This window comes from Arvicola amphibius, chromosome 6, assembly GCF_903992535.2.
Source record: "Arvicola amphibius chromosome 6, mArvAmp1.2, whole genome shotgun sequence".
NCBI lineage: Eukaryota > Metazoa > Chordata > Mammalia > Rodentia > Cricetidae > Arvicola > Arvicola amphibius.
Genome location: NC_052052.2, coordinates 47,948,477 through 47,966,860, shown reverse-complemented (window position 1 = coordinate 47,966,860; position 18,384 = coordinate 47,948,477).

Genomic DNA, 18,384 nt, shown 5'->3' with positions numbered 1-18,384 from the left:
TAGCTTGGGCTTCATAGCAAGGCTAAGGTTAGCCTGGGGTATATAAGAAACTTCCATCTCAAATAATAAGCAAAAACTAGACATGAAATCAGGCATGTGCCTCAACCTGTAATCTCAGCTCTCAGGAAGCAGAGCCAGCAAGATCAGTTCAAGATCATCCTCAGCTACTTCGTGAGTTTGAGGCCAGTCTGAGTGATATAAGACCTTATCTAAGGAATATATACATATACAACCATTATACACACACACACACACACACACACACACACACACACACACACACACACACACGCAAAATCATCCAGAATCTGTGTCTATGATGCCTGAGCGTTTTGATTTGGGGAAGATGCCATGTTTGGCTTTGCTTATTCATGCTGACTATAGTTCACTTCAGGTCTGAACTTTAATATCTCATTGTCATTCATAGTTTCTCCTGTGCTGATGTGGATAGATTAAGAATTTTCTACAAAACAAATGCTTAATAAGAAATAAACCTGTTGAAGGGACAAATGAGCAGACAGGTTATGCTCATCAAATGTCCCCACCACAGAGAAGGAATGGTACCCACTCTACCCTCTGATTATGGTTATACTGCAATCTGACTCAGAAGACTCACTCTACTGAATAAAAATTTAGGCAATTAACAGTCTTATTTCTTAGGAAGAACTGCTTTCTATCGGATATTAACACAGACCTCGCTCAATTAAAATTGCTCGCAGTCAGCAAAAATAATTTCTGCATTGTAATGAAATAATGAAATAATTATATGCAAGGGAGGACTTGTGATCTTTTTAATTATTCTATTCTTCATTTTTAAAAAGGCTATTTGAAAACGTACTCTCATAATTGATTGCTATAAATCAGTCAAACTCATTCTAAGGATCATAAATATTCTAACTTTTAAAAGACAAAGAAATGCTAAATATTCAATAGAATACTTCAGTATTCAGGGAATTTAATCTGGGGGGAAAGGAGAGACTGCTCCTTGGAAAATAAAAAAGTAAATTTGTTGTCCCGTGAAAAATGAAATATCTTGAATGTCAGTGACAGAAATGGAATTAGCAAGAGATCTTTTTATTGTTTTTTAAGGTCATTAGGCTGTGAATTCTGTAATTATGGAAATCGTCAGTCCAGTTCTCTGAGAATGTTTGCCCCCATCCATAAGGTAGTGGAATGTTCAATCAGCCTCTCTCGTGGGAAAGTTAGGTCATAACTGTAAGTGTACCAGCAAAATTGAATTAAGCAAAGAGATTTCATTAGTATTTATAGCCAGGAGGCATCTGTAAAAGTGCAGGGCAAAGAAGTTATGTGGAAGTCAAAGGGGGGGGGGGGAGCGGGGGTTTCCAGCGACAAAGGCGAAGCCGAGAGATCTGAGTGGGTAATGAATGCGAGCTATTGAGCGCGCTGCAAGCAGAGAGCGGCGGAGATGGCAAATATTGATTTTCCCGGGGATGCCTTTGGACTCCATATGTAATTGTTTGGATTTGCTGTCTTCATGGTACAACAATATTTGTTGTCGAAGGTTAAAAAGCATGATGCGAAATCAACTAAAATGTGGGACACATGTTGGAGAATTATAATAATCCACCCAGAATCTCATTAGGGAAGTTTTTTAACTGAGAAGATTGCACGTATTTTCCAAAAGAACACAGATGATACTGAGAATATCCTTCTTTTAACATTATTTTTAACTATGCTCGCTTTCTTCTTTTATTGCATGTTCTTCTTCTAATTTTGAAAGTTAAGCCAGACTTCATTTTTCTCAGTGTTATTACAATGGATGCAATTAATGTTAGATTGATACTAAAATAAAAATATGATGCTCCCCCTCTTGCAGAACTATTCCCTTTAATACTTTATTTTTTACTGTGAAAACTCCAGGAAGAAAACATGGCTGTCTGAAGTCTGTATAAGCATGCATAGGTAATAAAAAGTTGCAAACTCAAGCGATCAAATTAATAATCAAGCTAGTACACTCATTGAATAAAATACTTTGTTAAATATTTTATGCAATATTTTTGACTGTTCCGATCTCCACAAAGAATGTCAATGATCGTGGTTTTTAAATAACAGACTGTCCCATTGGTCTTGTTAGAAACCTTAATTACATTTATTAATAATATTGCCTTGTTCTCTTTCCTACCTCTAGTGTAATAACAACAACACTCTTCCAAATGGGCTTTATTATATTTAAAACCACAATTATCACAAACTAAAAAATAATGGCATTATCCAAAGAAAGAAAAAGGTGTATGAAACATTCCAGTCATTCGCTGGACACACACAGGTGAGGGGGGGGGGGCGGTAATATCTGTCAAGGGCCTATAATTTTAATAGCGTAGAAATATCTAGATAGAAAGACCACAAAAAAGACAATTTCTGTAGCAGAAACAAGTTTCACGTTTATTTTCAGTGCCCACTGTTCATGTCCCTCAGTGCCTAACAGAAAGGTAAGACAACGGAGAGGCTGAAATCAAGGCAGTCTTCCCCCAGAGTTTGCAGAGCCAGGAGAACGCGCAGGCTTCAACCCAGCAGGAACCGCAGGGGCAGGAACAAACAATTCAATCGAGGGCTTCTGAAAAGGGTGCTGGGGAATATCCATCATGAAGTCATTTCTGCTTCTCAAGAGCTACTAGTGCCCAGCCCCATGGCTTCATTAACGCTCTCAGTTTCTGAGTTTTCTGTTATTTCGCTTTCATCTTAGGTAGGACGATTAGCAAATTCCTTGCTCTGGAGGAAGCCTGCTGCCCCCCCCCCCCCCCCCCCCCGTGACTGGCTCGCAAAAGCCAGGCAACTTTGCTGGGGAAGGCGGGATTAGTTGGCAGTAAATGGGAAACAGTTTTTTAAACACCACTGGGTTAACTCGGAGTTGGGTCAAGGCTTTTAGACCGCTGCTCTGCCTTTAGCCGACTCTAGTATCACTGTACTGTGCACTGGCAGGCCACTGGCCTCACAGCCCGGCCTCACCCAGGGTTCCGATGCAGCTCCAGAAACGACGAGTTCTCAGTCTCTTTCTCCAGACCTCAATGTTGCCTAAGCAAGCATTAAGAGATTATGGTTATAATAGGTGTGCTTACACCAAATAAAAGGTTTCATTAATCAAGCCCCATTGAGATAAATCTGTCACTGGACAGAGAAGACAAGAAATCAAATACTGCGAAACTTGTGACAGATTGTTAAATAGACACCCTTTAAAACAGAGTTTAATTTACTGTGATATTACAGCTATTTATGCATCAATAGACAAGTGCAGATTGAGTTCAGAGGTCAGCGCTAGAATTTGAAAAATAAAAGCGCGGGCTGAAACAAAAGGTAACGGTTACCTTTGTCTGATCACCCTACCTGGGAAGGTTTAACTGGTTCCTGGAGAATACTGAAGGGGCAGGACTGGATGGCGAGCAGGCCCAATTAAGGGGTCTTCGGCCTGTTAAAGACTTGACTACAGCTTAAGAAATACCCCAAAGCAGTGGTATGGCCCAGGAGACTTCCCTAGCCACTCTCTCTCACTCCCCAGCAGGGAGCCCTGTGTCACGGCAGGTGTTCCTAGCCACTTAGACCAGGGTTCAAACTTTAGTTTCACTACCCGCTTCTGCCCCAGTGGCTTTCTTCAGTTTTGGGGTCCCATCAGTAAAGCAGAGGTACTACCGGCATTGTCTCAGAGGGTCACCGCAAAGACTGAGGCCACATTACAGCCGCACCTGGCAGAGGGGCTCAGAATGACAGCTCTTGGCCCTTCTCACTTCTTTCCTATTTTTCTCCCTCCCCTGCCTATCCCCCCAGCACCAGCCACTGTCCCCTACCCATATCCAGGCTCTCTGCAGTCTCTTCGGCTTGACCTTCAGGTGATGACAGGATTCAAAATATAGTTATGAAAGCCCTGTTAGTAGGGTCAGTCACATGACTCATGGAGCAAAAGTATATGCAGACAAGCTTGACAGCCGAGTATGATCCCCAGGACACACATAATGGGAGACTCCCACAAGTTGTCCCTCTGATCTACACATGCATGCACATACACATGTACAGACATACATACACACATGCGCGCACACACACACGCACGAGCAGAATGGAAAAACACAGTGTCTATTATAGTGAGGAAATAGAAAGAAATGGCCCAACTTTACTCTTTCATATAAAGACTCAAATTAAAAATAATACATATTTTCTCTAACATCCATTATTTTAAACACATGAAACCTGTAACATTTACCCAGTGTTTCAGTCAGGCATTCCTTTGTTTAAGTTCTATTTCTCAGCTGGGTGTGATGGTGTACACATTCGGGAAGTAGAAGCAGATGGATCTCTGTGAGTTCAAGGATAGCCCTGTCTACACTCCAAGTTTCAGGCCAGTCAGGCCACAAAGTGAGACCTTGTCTCAAAACAAAAACAAAATATTTCTCATCCATACACTGAAATAAGTAAATTTTGTTTTAAGTATGAGTGCCTGCATGTATGTATATGTACCATGTGTTTGTCAGGTGAGCAAGGAGGCCATGAGGGAGTGTTGGGTCCCCTGGACCTGTAGTTATAGTACGCTACCAACTGAGATATGGGTGCTGGGAAGCAAATCCAGGTCCCCTGAAGAGCAGGAAGTGCCCTTAACTGGAGAGCATCTCTCAAGCACCACAGCAAGTAAATAGTTTGGAATCAAAACTGAGGCATTAATTTTTCTTAAAAAGATTTATTTTGCCAGGTGTGGGGGCACATAACTTGAATGCCAGCACTCAAGAGGCAGAGGCAGATGGATCTCTGGGTTCTGAGTTTAAGGCTAGCCTGTTCAACAGTGCAAGTTTCAGGATAGCCAAGGCTATACAGAGAAATCCTATATTGGAAAAAAAGATTAATTTCAAATTATTGTTTTATTTATCTTGTTATATTTGTTTTGTTTTATCCTATTTATTTACTTATTTATTTTTGTTTTTTTTTCTAGAGCTCTGTATAGTCCTAGCCACCCTGTAACTCACTAAACAGACCAGGCTGGCCTCAAACTCTGCCTGACTCTGCCTCCCAAGTGCTGGGATTAAGTTTGTTTTGTTCTGAAGACAAAAAAAAATCTCACTATGTAGCTCAGGTTAGCCTCTTGATCTTGCTTCATCCTGTCTAGTGCTGAAAGCACAGGTGTGTACACCACTTACAGTGTTCAGATTGTCTACATAGTGAGTTCCAGGCAAGCCAAGGCTACATAATAAGGCCCTGTCTCAAACAACAACAAAAAATATTGAAGGGAATAATATGTGTGCTAATGTAAAGTACATAATACATATAAGGTAGTAGAGCATCATTTGAGTTTAAAATAGGATAAAAATCTATACTATGAATTCTAAGGGAAACACTAAAATAATAATGACAATAAAGCTATAACAAGTTAGACCAACAAACAAAAGACCTAAACTGTAATGATAAGACATACTCATTCTAGAGCCAGGGTTAGTATCATGAGGGTCAGCAATGAAGACCACAAGTTAGAGGATAGCCTGGATGACATAGTAAGACTCTGCTAAAGAAAAAAAAATGTGGGGCTGGAGAGATGGCTCAGTGGTTAAAAGCATTGCCTGCTCTTCCAAAGGTCCTGAGTTCAATTCCCAGCAACCACATGGTGGCTCACAACCATCTGTAATGGGGTCTGGTGCCCTCTTCTGGCCTGCAGGTGTGCACACAGAAAGAATATTGTACACATAATAAATAAATAAATATTAAAAAAAATGTTCAAGTCAATGGAATGTGAGAGACATAAGGATCTCAAGTTCAAGGCCAGCCTGAGTAAGACAGTAAGTTCAAAGTCAGCCTAAACAAATGCTCAGTGCATCTAAAAAAGTCTATGCAGATAGATAGATAGATAGATAGATAGATAGATAGATAGATAGATAGATAGATAGATAGACAGATAGATAGAATACACTAGCACTTAAGGTCAGCAAGATGACTCACTGGGTAAAAAGCTGGTTATTGCCAAGCCTGATGAGATGAGTTCAGTTCCAGGGAACCACATGACAAAAGAAGAGACCCGACTCCTGAAAGTTGGCCTCTAACCCCCACATATATGCTATAGCACATGTGCCCCCCCCCCACATACACAAGTAAACAAATGTTAAACCGTTTTGAAAGAGCGTCCAAGGAAGAAAAGAAAGATAAAACGAGCAGCATAACGGCCATTCTAACACACCACAGCCAAAAAATTCACATTAAATGTAGTGTATGAACGCCAGTAATTGAAAGTCAGGGGTTATCAAAGCAGAAGGGCTGGAGAGATAGCTCAGCAGGTGAGGGCTCTTGCCTCTAAAGCAGAAGACCTGAGTTCAATCCCCGGGACCCACTTGGAAGGAGAGAACCGACTCCTACAAGTTGTACACCGATTACATCGCACTGTGACCTGTGAGCACACACAGATACATGCACACACAAGTAATAATAATAGTAATCAAAGAAGGAGAAAAAAAGAGATGAGAACAACAAAAAATAAAGTCATAGTTTGGTTTCTAGTGCTGTGATAAAACACCATGAAGAAAAGCAACTTAATGAGAAAAGGTCTTACCTGACTCACAGTTTACAGCCCATCATTAAGGGGAGGCACAGCAGAACCTACAGTGGAGACCTCAGAGAAGGGCTTCTTACTGATTTGAACCTCATGGCTTGTTCAGCTGCTTTCTTATGCAACTCTGGGACCCCCCTGCCCAGGTTGGTACCACTCACATTGATCATTAATCAAGAAAATGCACTACAGTCTTGCCTACGGTCAAACTGATGGAGGCATTTTCTCAACTGAGGTTTCTTTCCCCAGATAATTCTAGCTTGTATCAAGTTAAAATACAGTGTGTGTGTGTGTGTGTGTGTGTGTGTGTGTGTAAATAAATACACACACAAAAAAAAAAAAGAAAAGAAAAGAAAAGAAAACGAACAGGGGAGAGCCCGGTGGAGCGTGAGGCTCCTACTTGTAATCCCAGCACGAAGAAGGTTGGGGCAGGAAGACTGTTTGAGCTCCAGGAAAACCTGGACATATTTTGCCACTGTGACTCAGACAAATAAGCAAGCAAGAACAAAACCAAGAGATCCACTGTTGACATGAAGCCAAAGCTAGAACACAGGGGACTGGAAAGACAGCTTATTGGTCAAGAGCATTTGCTGCTCCTGCAGAGAATCTGAGTTCAGTGGCCAGCGCCCACCTGATGGCTCACAGCCGGGGCAATTCCAGTTACAGAGGATCCAGTGCCCTCTTTTGGCCTTCATGGACACCGAACATGCATGGTGCACAGACATACATGCCGGCAAAACACCATACACGTAAAATAAAAGTAAATAAATCTTTTTTTTTAAGTTGAAAAACAAAAAAAAAATGCCTTGTTAAAACTATCAAAAAGAAACTTAATGTCAAAGTAGATTTAACAGTAAAGATTATCACCAAAGATAGTTTTCGTTTATACTATATTTTTTACAATATAAAATTTTATTTTATAAAAATAAAAGGCTCCGGATTAGAGAGACAGTTTGGCAATGTGAAGCATATGTTTGCCATTCCACAGTACTGGAGTTAGGTTCCCAGAACCCGTGATGGCTCACAGCTGCCTGCAACTCCAGGTCCGGAGGGCCTGCTGCCCTCTTCTGGCCGCTAAGGGTACCCACATTCATGTGCACAGACACCCACAGACACAGAATTTCTAAAATAAAACAAAAAATAATTTAAAGAGAAGTTCTGGGGCTGGAGAGATGGCTCCAGAGTTAAGAGCACTGCTGCTCTCGCAGAGCTCCCAGATTTGGCTTCCAGCCCCTCACAGTGCCTCACAACCAACCTCTCTAACCCCAGCTCCAGGGAATCTGACCTGGCATCCTCTGGCCTCCACAGGTACCAATCACAAATGTTGTTTGCATGCATGAATACATGCAGCATGCAGACATGAATACACATAAAGAAAAATAAAATCTTGAAAACACGAAGCTGTTAACTCATCAAAATGGTGTAAAAATCCTAAATGGTTATGAACTTAATAAATAAATATCAGTACAGATAAAAAAAAAAAACCTGATTGAATTCCAGATAAATAAATGCACAATTTTAGTCAGATTTCAATATCCCCCACAAAACTGATAAAATAGTTTGATGAAAAATAAGAAAATACACAAAGGACTCAAAAAGTGCTGGGCAGTGGTGGTGCATGCCTTTAATCCCGACACTTGGGGAGTAGAGGCAGGTGATCCCAGTGACTTAGAGGACAGTCTGGTCTAAAAAAAAAAAAAGACTTGAAAACCACTGGCAACCAACCTGAACTCTGAACTCACTGACATTATAGAACACTGAACAACAGCAAAAATATACATTATTTCACAAGGGTTATTATGATAGACATTGGAAGGTATTTAAGCCTTGCAGAGTGGCCACAGATAAACTTAACTTAGAAATCAGGAGCAGGCATGAAGAACCAGTGTTGAGAGTTCATGGAGGTCCTCGTATCAACACGAGTTGATCAGGACCACACGAGTTGATCAGGACCAGTGATCAAGAAAGAAATTAAAAACCAAAAGTACATGTTGTAGGAAATTACCAGGTATTTGGAAACTGAATTCCTAAATGTGTGTATGCATGCAAACCCCAACCACACACATGTACACACACACACATACACACACACACACACACACACACACACACACAAATAACAAAGAAAATAATACAATGGAAGTTCCCAGGGATCTGCGAAGTTGACCCTGCGGAAGACTCCTAGTAGTGGGAAATACAGAGCATGAACCAACCATCTTCTGTAACCAGGCAAGGCTTCCAGGAGAGGGACTGGGATACCAACCCAGCCACAAAACCTTCGACCTACAATTTGTTCAGGCTGCAAGATGTTCTGGGGTAAAAGTGGCTCAGAACTTGTGGAGTGGCTGGCCAATGACTGGTCCAACTTGAGACCAATGCCACGAGAGGGAGCTTATGACTGACACTGCCTGGAGGGCCAGGACCCAGAGGTTTGACAGCCCAGAGACCTAGGATAGAACAAACATGACTAGCAAAAATAGAATAAATAAAGTTGGGAGCTAGAGAGATGGTTGTGAGGTTAAGAACACTGAAGAGGTCCAGAGTTCAATTCCCAGCAACCACATGGTAGCTCACAACCATCTATAATTAGATCTGGTACCCTCTTCTGACATGCAGGCATACATGTAGGTACAACACTGTATACATAATAAGTAAATAAATCTTTTTTAAAAAGTCAAAGAAATAATTCCTAATGATATTCTGCTATACTCATAGATAATCATCAGAGAGGCTTCATCGAGCATATGAAAGGAGCAGATGTAGAAACCCAGAGCCAAACATTAGGCAGAGTTCAAGTAATCCTGTAGAAGAGGGGGAGGAAGGATTGTAGGAGCCAGAGTGGTCAAGGACACTCAAGAAAATGACCCACAGCATCAACTAATCAGGGTTCATAGGTGCTCATAGAAACTGAACCAACAGTCAGGGAGCCTGCATGGGACTGACCTAGGCCCTCTGTTATGGTTATGTAGCTTGGCGTTCTTGTGGGACACCTAACCATGGGAGTGGGAGTTGTCTCTGACTCTTTTGTCTACTTTTGGGGCCATTTTCCTCCTACTAGGTTGCCTGGTCTGGCTTTAATATGAGAGGATGTGCCTAGTCTTATTGCAATTTGATAGGCCATGTTTGGTTGATATCCCTGGGAGGCCTGCCATTTTCAGAACTAAAACAGAGGTGGAATGGAACTGAGGGAGGAGTCCTGGTACTGGGAGAAGAGGAGGGAGGGGAAACTACAGGCAGGATATAATATATGAGAGAAGAATAAATAAAAGGGAAGGGAGAAAAATAATGAAAAATAATAAAGAAAACAAATTTGAAGAAAAGGTAGTTCTCTGAGATAAGTGAAATCATACATGTAATGGTAAAAGTAAAATGTTGCAGGTTCCCCGAGGGGCACAATGGCAGAAACACTGCAGGTCCCTGAACGGCAGCAGTGGCAGCGGCCATGAGATCATGGTGGCCATGAAGGCAGCTGGGTCCCCAAGTGGCCTGCAGGCCATGAGGGCCAGCAGGTCCTAGACACAGAGCCACATGGTGGGTGAGAGACCAAGATGGGTAAGCCAGTCCCATGAGGAGAGACAGACTGATAGGCACGCCATGCAGAGGAAGTGGGTATTTATTTAGTGGGTTATGGAAAGGAAAGGGAAAGGGGGAAGGGGAGATGGGAGAAGAGCAGAAAGACAGAGCGGGGGAGAGGAGAAAAGTAGGGAGAAGGGAGAGAGACTGAAGCTGCCTCTTCAGGAGAGACAGAAAAGGAAGAGACTCAGCTGCAAGCAGGAAGAAAGATCTGCCTGCCTCAGTGGACTGGGGTGGGGGTGGGGCTTGTCTCTTAAAGGGACAGGACAGACCACTGCAATACATTTCTAGCCAAATTGAGAAGCGAACATTTTGTTGAGGTTTTGTTTTTTGAGATGGGAGGGTCTCAAGTTTCTCAAACTAGCTGTGAACTCATTTATGTAGGGACTTCTGGTCCTCCCGCCTCTGCCTCTAGAGTGCTGGCATTACAAGTATGCTCCACCACACCCAGCATATTGTTTTGTTTTGTTTTGTTTATCAAGGTCTTGTTAAGTATCCCGGCAGATCTGGTACTCAGCGCGTAGTCCACACTGCCCACAAACTCATGGAGATCTTCCCACCTCAGCCTCTCCTGGACTGAGATTACAGATGTGCGACACCAAGCTAGGCAGGAAGAATACACACTGGATATATTCTAGCAAAATGCCACTTGACTTGGTGGCACACCTCTAATCCCAGTGCTCAGGGAAGTCCCAGGTAGGAGGATCTTTGAGAGTTTGAAGCTAATGTGGTCTACATAGAGAGCTCCAGGACAGCCAGGACTACAAGAACAATAACAACAACAATAAATAACATTAATAACAATAATAGCTATACAGGTCAAGCAGATAAAACTTAAATAACCCCTACTATCAGTGAGTGCAATATTGTAAATGGAATAAATTATTCAATCAAAAGACTAGGAGAGGCCAAATGAACTAAAAAACTCCACCTTTGTTGTTCCTGTTTGCTTGAGACAGATTCTCTCTCACTCTGTAGTTCAAGCTGCCCTCAAATTTTCAATCCTCCTCCACGTCTCAAATGCTGGGATTACAAACATGTCTCCAGCCTGCTCAGCTCCCTTCACATTCATGGGCGCACAGAGACTGGAAGTAAAGCAGTGGAGATGTTCTACACCAATGGAAGCTTAAATACAACAGACAACTGTGCAAATATCAGGCAAAATCAGCTAAGGGCACTTGCCACCATCAAGCCTGGTGATCTAAGTTCAGTACTCGGGACCCACATGCTAAAAAGAGGGGACTGACTTCAGCAAATGATCTTCTGAACCCCACATGCACACCATGGTATACATGTGCACACGTGTGAACACACACACACACCAAATTAGCTAGTTAAAAATAATCTGAATGGTTAGAGAGATGGCTCAGTGATTAGGGGTGCTAACTGCTCTTGCAGAGAACTTCCATTGAGTCACAGGATGCCTGGAACTACCGAGTAGATAGACCTAGACCATGTCTCAGAACGCAAAACATGGGGGCAGGAGTGATGGCTCAGCAGTTAAAAGCACCTGTTGCTTTTACAGAGGAGCTGGATTCAATTCCCAGCACCCAGACGGCAGCTTATAACCATCTGCAACTTCAGTACAATTGGATCCAAATGTCTTCTAATCCCTGTGGGCACCAGACATGAACATGGTACACAGATACGCTTGCAGGAAAATATTTAACATTTAAAAAAATAATAAGGCTGGGCGGTGGGGGCACATTTCTTCAATCCCAGCACTCTAAAGGCAGAGGCGGGTGGATCTCTGTGAGTTCCAGGACAGCCTGATCTATAGAGCAAGTTCCAGTACAGGATCCAAAGCTACACTGGGAAACTCTGTCTCAAAAAAATTAATAAAAAATAATAAATCAAAAAAATGTAATAAAAGTGGGGGGTGGTACTAGAGAAAAGTGGCTCAAAGCCCTTAAGAATGCACTCCTCCTGCAGAGCTCAGTTTCCAGCATCCACATCAGGGGGTTCAGAACTGCCCAGAACTCCAGCTCCTGGGAATCCAACACCTCTCACCTCCAGCCTCTGTGGGCACTTGTACTCACACAGACAAATGATGTCTCTGTCAATTCTAGAGTTTTGGAAGTTGCTTACAATGTACTCCCTGTTTACTTAGGTAGTATTATATCCTTCTGGGGTTTTTAATGGAGTTAAAGAATTTATAGTTATAATTACAGTTATCATTAGCTTTGATAAAAGATAAAGTAGATATAAATATTGTAACTACAATTCTTGCTTAATACCTGTTTTGTTATATGTAATTTTACTATGTTAAAGTTAAAACCTTACTTTTTATTTAAACAGAAAAGGGGAGGTGATGTGGGTTTTCCCTCTGTATGCTGTGATTATCATTAATAAATAAAGAAACTGCTTTGGACCTATAGCAGGGCAGAAGTTAGGTAGTGGGGAAAACTAAACTGAATGCTGGGAGAAAGAAGGAGGAGTCAGAAAGAAGCCATGTAGAGAGATGCTGGAACTTTAGCCGGTAAACCACAGCCACATGGTGATACACAGATTACTAGAAATGGGTTAAATTAATATGTAAGAGCTAGCCAATAAGAAGCTAGAGCTATTGGGCCAAACAGTGATTTAATTAATACAGTTTCTGTGTGATTATTTCAGGGCTAAGCATCTGGGAACCAACAGGCAGCCCCCTCCTTACTACAGACAAATGCACACACAAAGATATACATTCAAATAAGCAAAATTTAAAAGAATGAAATAAATGTCTTCCCCTCCCACCTCGTGACAAGATTTCTCTGTTCATTCTTGGCTGTCCTGGACCATGATCTGCAAAGATGTCTGGTCTCGAACTCACAGAGATCCACCAGTCTCTGCCTCCTGGGTGCTGGGATTAAAGGTGTGCGCCACCACCACCCATCGAAATAATGCCTTTTTAAAAAATGAAATAAAAATAAATGTTTTGAAAAAATTTAATGCAATGATATGTCAAGGAAACAAAAATCAAACCTACAGCAGAAGGGAGGGAAAGGGGAATAGGAGAGGGAAAGTAAGAACAAGGTGTGAAGACATAGTGTACTGGACATAGCATGGTGAAATCTGATTCTTTGTAGAAGAAAACAGCCGTTAAGCAAGCCACAATGATCCAGGTGCCACAGTGCATGCCGGGAATCGCAGTACTCAGGTAGAGGAGATAGACCATCTGGAGTGTGTTCCCTTACAGTCATTTCAAGGCCAGGTAGGCTGCATCTCAAGTCAACAAAACCAACAAAAGCCCTGTTAGAAGGGCACAGACTAACATTGTAGTGTGAGTACTGTCGGGGATTCTTGGGAGGCATTTTTTTCAAACTTAACATGCACCTCTTGTTCTAAACTAGGTATAAATTATCATCTATAAAGCGCTCACTGGCTCACTCCATAAGCTGACAATGAGATCAAGTAGGAACCCTACCTGTACCTCCCCTGTGAATTCCAGCTCTTCCCGCTAAAGGATACCACCTCCCCCAGAAGACTGTTACCTTAACTCACCAAAACAAAAGAAAGCACAAATTACATAGCTTTGTTTTTGGTATTGAAGGAAATAGCAAATCCGGGCACATCCCCTTCTCCATCTGGGAGACTGTCACTAGGTTATTTTGCCTGCGGAAAGTCTGACTGCGATGATATCCTGTTTAGTCCTAGTTGGGAGGTGGGTCACATTCCTGAAATAGGTGGGAACTACTTGATTTGCAGTTATTTTAGCACAGCCCACTGCCACCCCTACCCCCCATCCCCTACCCCTTACCCCAGTAAAGAAGATTTGTAAGTTGACAATCACTTTTTTCACATTCCTTGGAATTGCTCAGTTAGTCTTTGGCTACAATTCTCAGGCTTCGGTGAGGTTTACCTCATCTGTCTCCACTCTTGACTTGGAGACACTCGTGTTCCCAGAAGTTGCTGCTATTGCTCAGGATGAAGAGTGGAAGGGATATGTGGTTCAGATCAGTGGTGGGAACAGCAAGCAAGGCTTCCCCATGAAGCAAGGTGTATAGACCCAGAGTGCGCTTGCTGTTGAGTGAGGGTCATTCTTGTTATAGAACAAGAACGGGAGAGAGAAAGTGAAAGTCTTGGTTATGGGGTATGTAGGGGGTAATATTAGGGGGGGGGTGAGGGAGGATATTCCTGGACTGACAGATACTATTTTACTACTGTGCCTGGGTGGTTTGTACCCAAAAGAGCTGGCAAAATCCACAAAGTCTTCCACCTCTCTAAAGAAAGTGTCAGCGAATATGTTGTCAGCAAGCCTTTAAAAAATAAGTAGCCACCGCCACACACACACACACACACACACACACACACACACACATTGCCTGACAGAAGTGGCGAACCCCTTTAATCCCAGCACTAGGGAGACAGAGGCAGGCAGATCTCTGTGAGTTCAAAGCCAGCCTGGTCTATAGAGCATGTTCCAGAACAGCCAGAGCTACACAGAGAAACCCTGTCTTGATGGGAAGGGGAGGTGGGCAGAGCCCAGGGCCAAAGCCCTCCAGTTGAATGAGCCAGACTCCATTGCTCTGAAGAAACAATGCACCACAAAAAATGAGGTGAGCTGTGGGCCCGATGAGGAGCAAAAGGAGGGAGATCATGAGCAAGGAAGTCAGGACCGTGAGGAGTGCGTTTACCCATTGAGACAGTGGGACAGATCTAACAGGAGACCACCAAGTCCAGTTGGAATGGAACTGATGGAACAGGGGACCAAACCGGGCTCTCTGAATGTGGCTGACGGTGGAGGAGGACTGAGAAACCAAGGACAACGGCAATGAATGTGAACTCTACAGCATGGACGGGCTCTCACTGTGAGCCTTAACCTTCACCTGGCGATGGATGGAGATAGAGACAGAGCCCCACATTGGAGCACCGGACTGAGCTCCCAAAGTTCTGATGAGGAGCGATGGAGAGAGATCATGAGAAAGAAAGTCAGAACCATGAGGGATGCGTTCACCCACTGAGACGGCAGGACAGAACTAATGGGAGACCACCAAGTCCACTTGGAATGGGACTGATGGAACATGCGACCAAATCAGACTCTCTGAGGGTGGCTGATGGTGGAGGTTGACCGAGGAGCCAAGGACAATGGCGATGGGCTTGGTCTCTACGACATGGACGGGCTCTGTGTGAGCCTTGTCAGTTTGGTTGCTCACCTTCCTGGACCTGGGGGGAGTTGGGAGGACCTTGGACTCAACATAGTGTAGAGAACCCTGATGGCTGTTTGGCCTCAAGAGGGAGGGAGTGGGGGTGTGGCTGGAGGGGAGGGGAGGGAAGGGGGAGGAGGAGGGGAGGAGATGGCAATTTTTAATAAAAAATAAATAAACTGGAAAAAAAAATGAGGAGGCTGCATTTTTCACCAAGAGAATAAAGGAAATCAAAGAGCAATGCCAGAAACAGACTGCCAAGAGACACGGGCTGTCCTTGCTGAGAACTTCTACTTTTAACTCTGGGTCCAGTCAAAAATAAGTCTTTAAGAGTAACAAATAAAATAATCAGACCTTGAAAAAAAATCATAAAATAAATCTTTAAAACAACGTAAGAATTCAGGAGGGGAAAGTGGGGGGGGGAGCGAAGAATTGGAGGGAGGGATAGGTTTGATCAAAACACATTACATGTATAAAATTTTCAAAGAAAAAAAGAATTTATAAGGTATCACTAGACCAGGTGTGGTGGCACACCCCTATAAATCCTATATTTGAGACCAGCCTTGCCTACATAGTGAGCGTCAAGTCGGCATCAGCTGCTTAAGGGAAGGTGAGCGGGCTCAGTGAGTGAGAGAGCTTGCTGCTCAAGCCTGGGGCATCCCATCCCTGGAAACCAAGATGGAAGGAGGGCATCAACTCCACTGTGGCACAAAACTGCCCACACAAGCCGGGCGGCGGTGGCGCACGCCTTTAATCCCAGCACTCGGGAGGCAGAGGCAGGCGGATCTCTGTGAGTTCGAGACCAGCCTGGTCTACAAGAGCTAGTTCCAGGACAGGCTCCAAAGCTACAGAGAAACCCTGTCTCGAAAAACCAAAAAAAAAAAACAAAACAAAACAAAAAAAAAAAAAAACTGCCCACACTACTACAATAAACACAACTGGATAATGGAAATCTACAAAGGGATGGCTCAGCAGGGAAAGTTGGTTACTACTAAGGCAAACGACCTGAGTTCAAACCCTGGGACCCGCACGGTAGAAGAGAAAACCAAATTCCGAGCATTGTCCTCTGTCATCGTGCCACAGACAGACACACCGACACAGAGATACACACACATAAATATATACGTGCACATAACCCAAATTGGGAAAAGGAGGCAAGAGCATCTGTAGTTCAAGGTCATCCCTGTTACATTGGCTACATAGTAAGTTCAAGGCCATCCTGAACTACAGGAGACTCTCTCATAAATAAGTAAATAAATAAATAATAGAGGGCGGGAAAATAAATCCATGAGTAAAAGACCTCTGTGCAAACATGAAGACCTGCATTCAGATCTGCAATACCAAGGGTAGTAGTGGCAGCCCACCTGCTATAACTCACTACATGCAATCATCAATCCAGAAAATGCCCCCACGGACTTGCCTACCAGTCAACCTGATGGAGGCATTCTTTTCTATTGAGGTTCTTCTTCCCAGGTGACATTAGCGTATGTCAAGCCACAACCAGACACCAGTGCACATGATATAATCGCGTTTTAAAGAAAAGGAAAAAGAAAGACTATTTCTTGTGGCTGCTTCATCCTTATCAGTTGATTTGTTCTGTAAGACACTGTCGCTACTCCTAGAGTTGACTATCTTTACTAACAAGACCGTGGCGACGGTAAGAAGCTCGGTGATGCTCAGCTTTGGGGGACAGAACTGAGGAGGTGGAGCACAGAGCAGGGGTTGTGATGATGGGCAGGTCATCGTCTGTTGGTTCAGACCCATAGACACATAGACACAAAGAGTGACCCTGATGCAAACTACAGGCTTTGGTGATAATGACACACCATGTAGGTTCATCAGTCATGGCTAATGTCCACTCAGAGGTGACACACTGTTAGCAGGGAAGGCTATGTGAGGGTATGAGTGTATGTGATATTTCGGGAAAACTGTCCTAAAAATTAAGTCTTTTGTAAAAAAAAAAAAAAAAAAAAAAAATGGCCTTTTCATCTTTCAACCTATAAAACACCAGGTCTAAAAGTATTGCAGGGCGGGAAGGAATGCTTAGGGAAGTCGGGAAGACAAAGCAAGGGAGCAGGGAGGCTTACGGCTTAGCTTTGGAACTCTTGAAAGTTTGCGTGAACAGGCTTGTTCAGTTCCACGAGTGCTCGGGGCCTAGGGTGCTTTCTTCCAACTTTCGGTGCCAACTCATTAGCCAGCTATGAAATGAGTTGTTCACCGTAACTATTTTTTTTTTTTTTTTTTTTTTTTTTTTTTTTTTACACAAGAGTAGGAAAAGGTACAAATGGTAGAAATGTAGAGCACTGGAACAGAGCTTTCCTGCCATGTTCAAAGCCCCGAGTTCCTTCCTCTGCACCGGGGGAGGTGGCGAGGGTGGGGGATCATGCTCTAGAGCACAAGGAATGTGTCTACTTAGATTTACCTTATACACACTGGTTGTCTTAGTTACTTTTCTACCTCTGTGATAAAATGCCATGACCACAGCGACTAACACAAGGAAGGGTTTATTTGGGCTAGAGTCCATGATGGCGGACTAAAGGCACGGTGCCGGAAACAGGAACCTGAGGCTGTGCATCCTGAACTGAAATCAGGAAGCAGAGAGAGGACACTTGAAATCTTTCAAAGCCCACCTCCAGCGATACACTTTCTCTAACAAGATTACCCCTCCTAGACCTCCCTGGACAGCTCCACCCATCAGCGACCAAGCAATCAAAAGTTGGAGACCATGGGGGACATTTTCCTTCAAACTACCACAGTGGTTCACAATATAAACTGATCTTGGCTAAAAGCGATAAAACCAGAGACTCCCCGGAAAGGGGTTACTCAGCTGGAGAATTAGCTGCGTTTGATGAGTCAGATGAAGTTCAATATTGAAACTTGACAGTCCATGCCTGGTGGTGTACCGCTCTAATCCCAGCACGGGGAGCTGGGGGTCAGGGGTAGGAAGAAGTCTGGGAGAGAAGGAAGATGTGAGTTCTAGGCTAATCTACTCTACATACAAGTTCTAGCCCATCCAGGGCTACAGAGGGAGATTCTGTCTCAAAAAAGAAAAGGGGAGGGAAGAGATTAAGGATATGCTCAATTAATTACTTTTACATTTTGTGTGTGAATACATGTGTATGTGTTCATAAGACAGCTGCTAATGCCATTCCA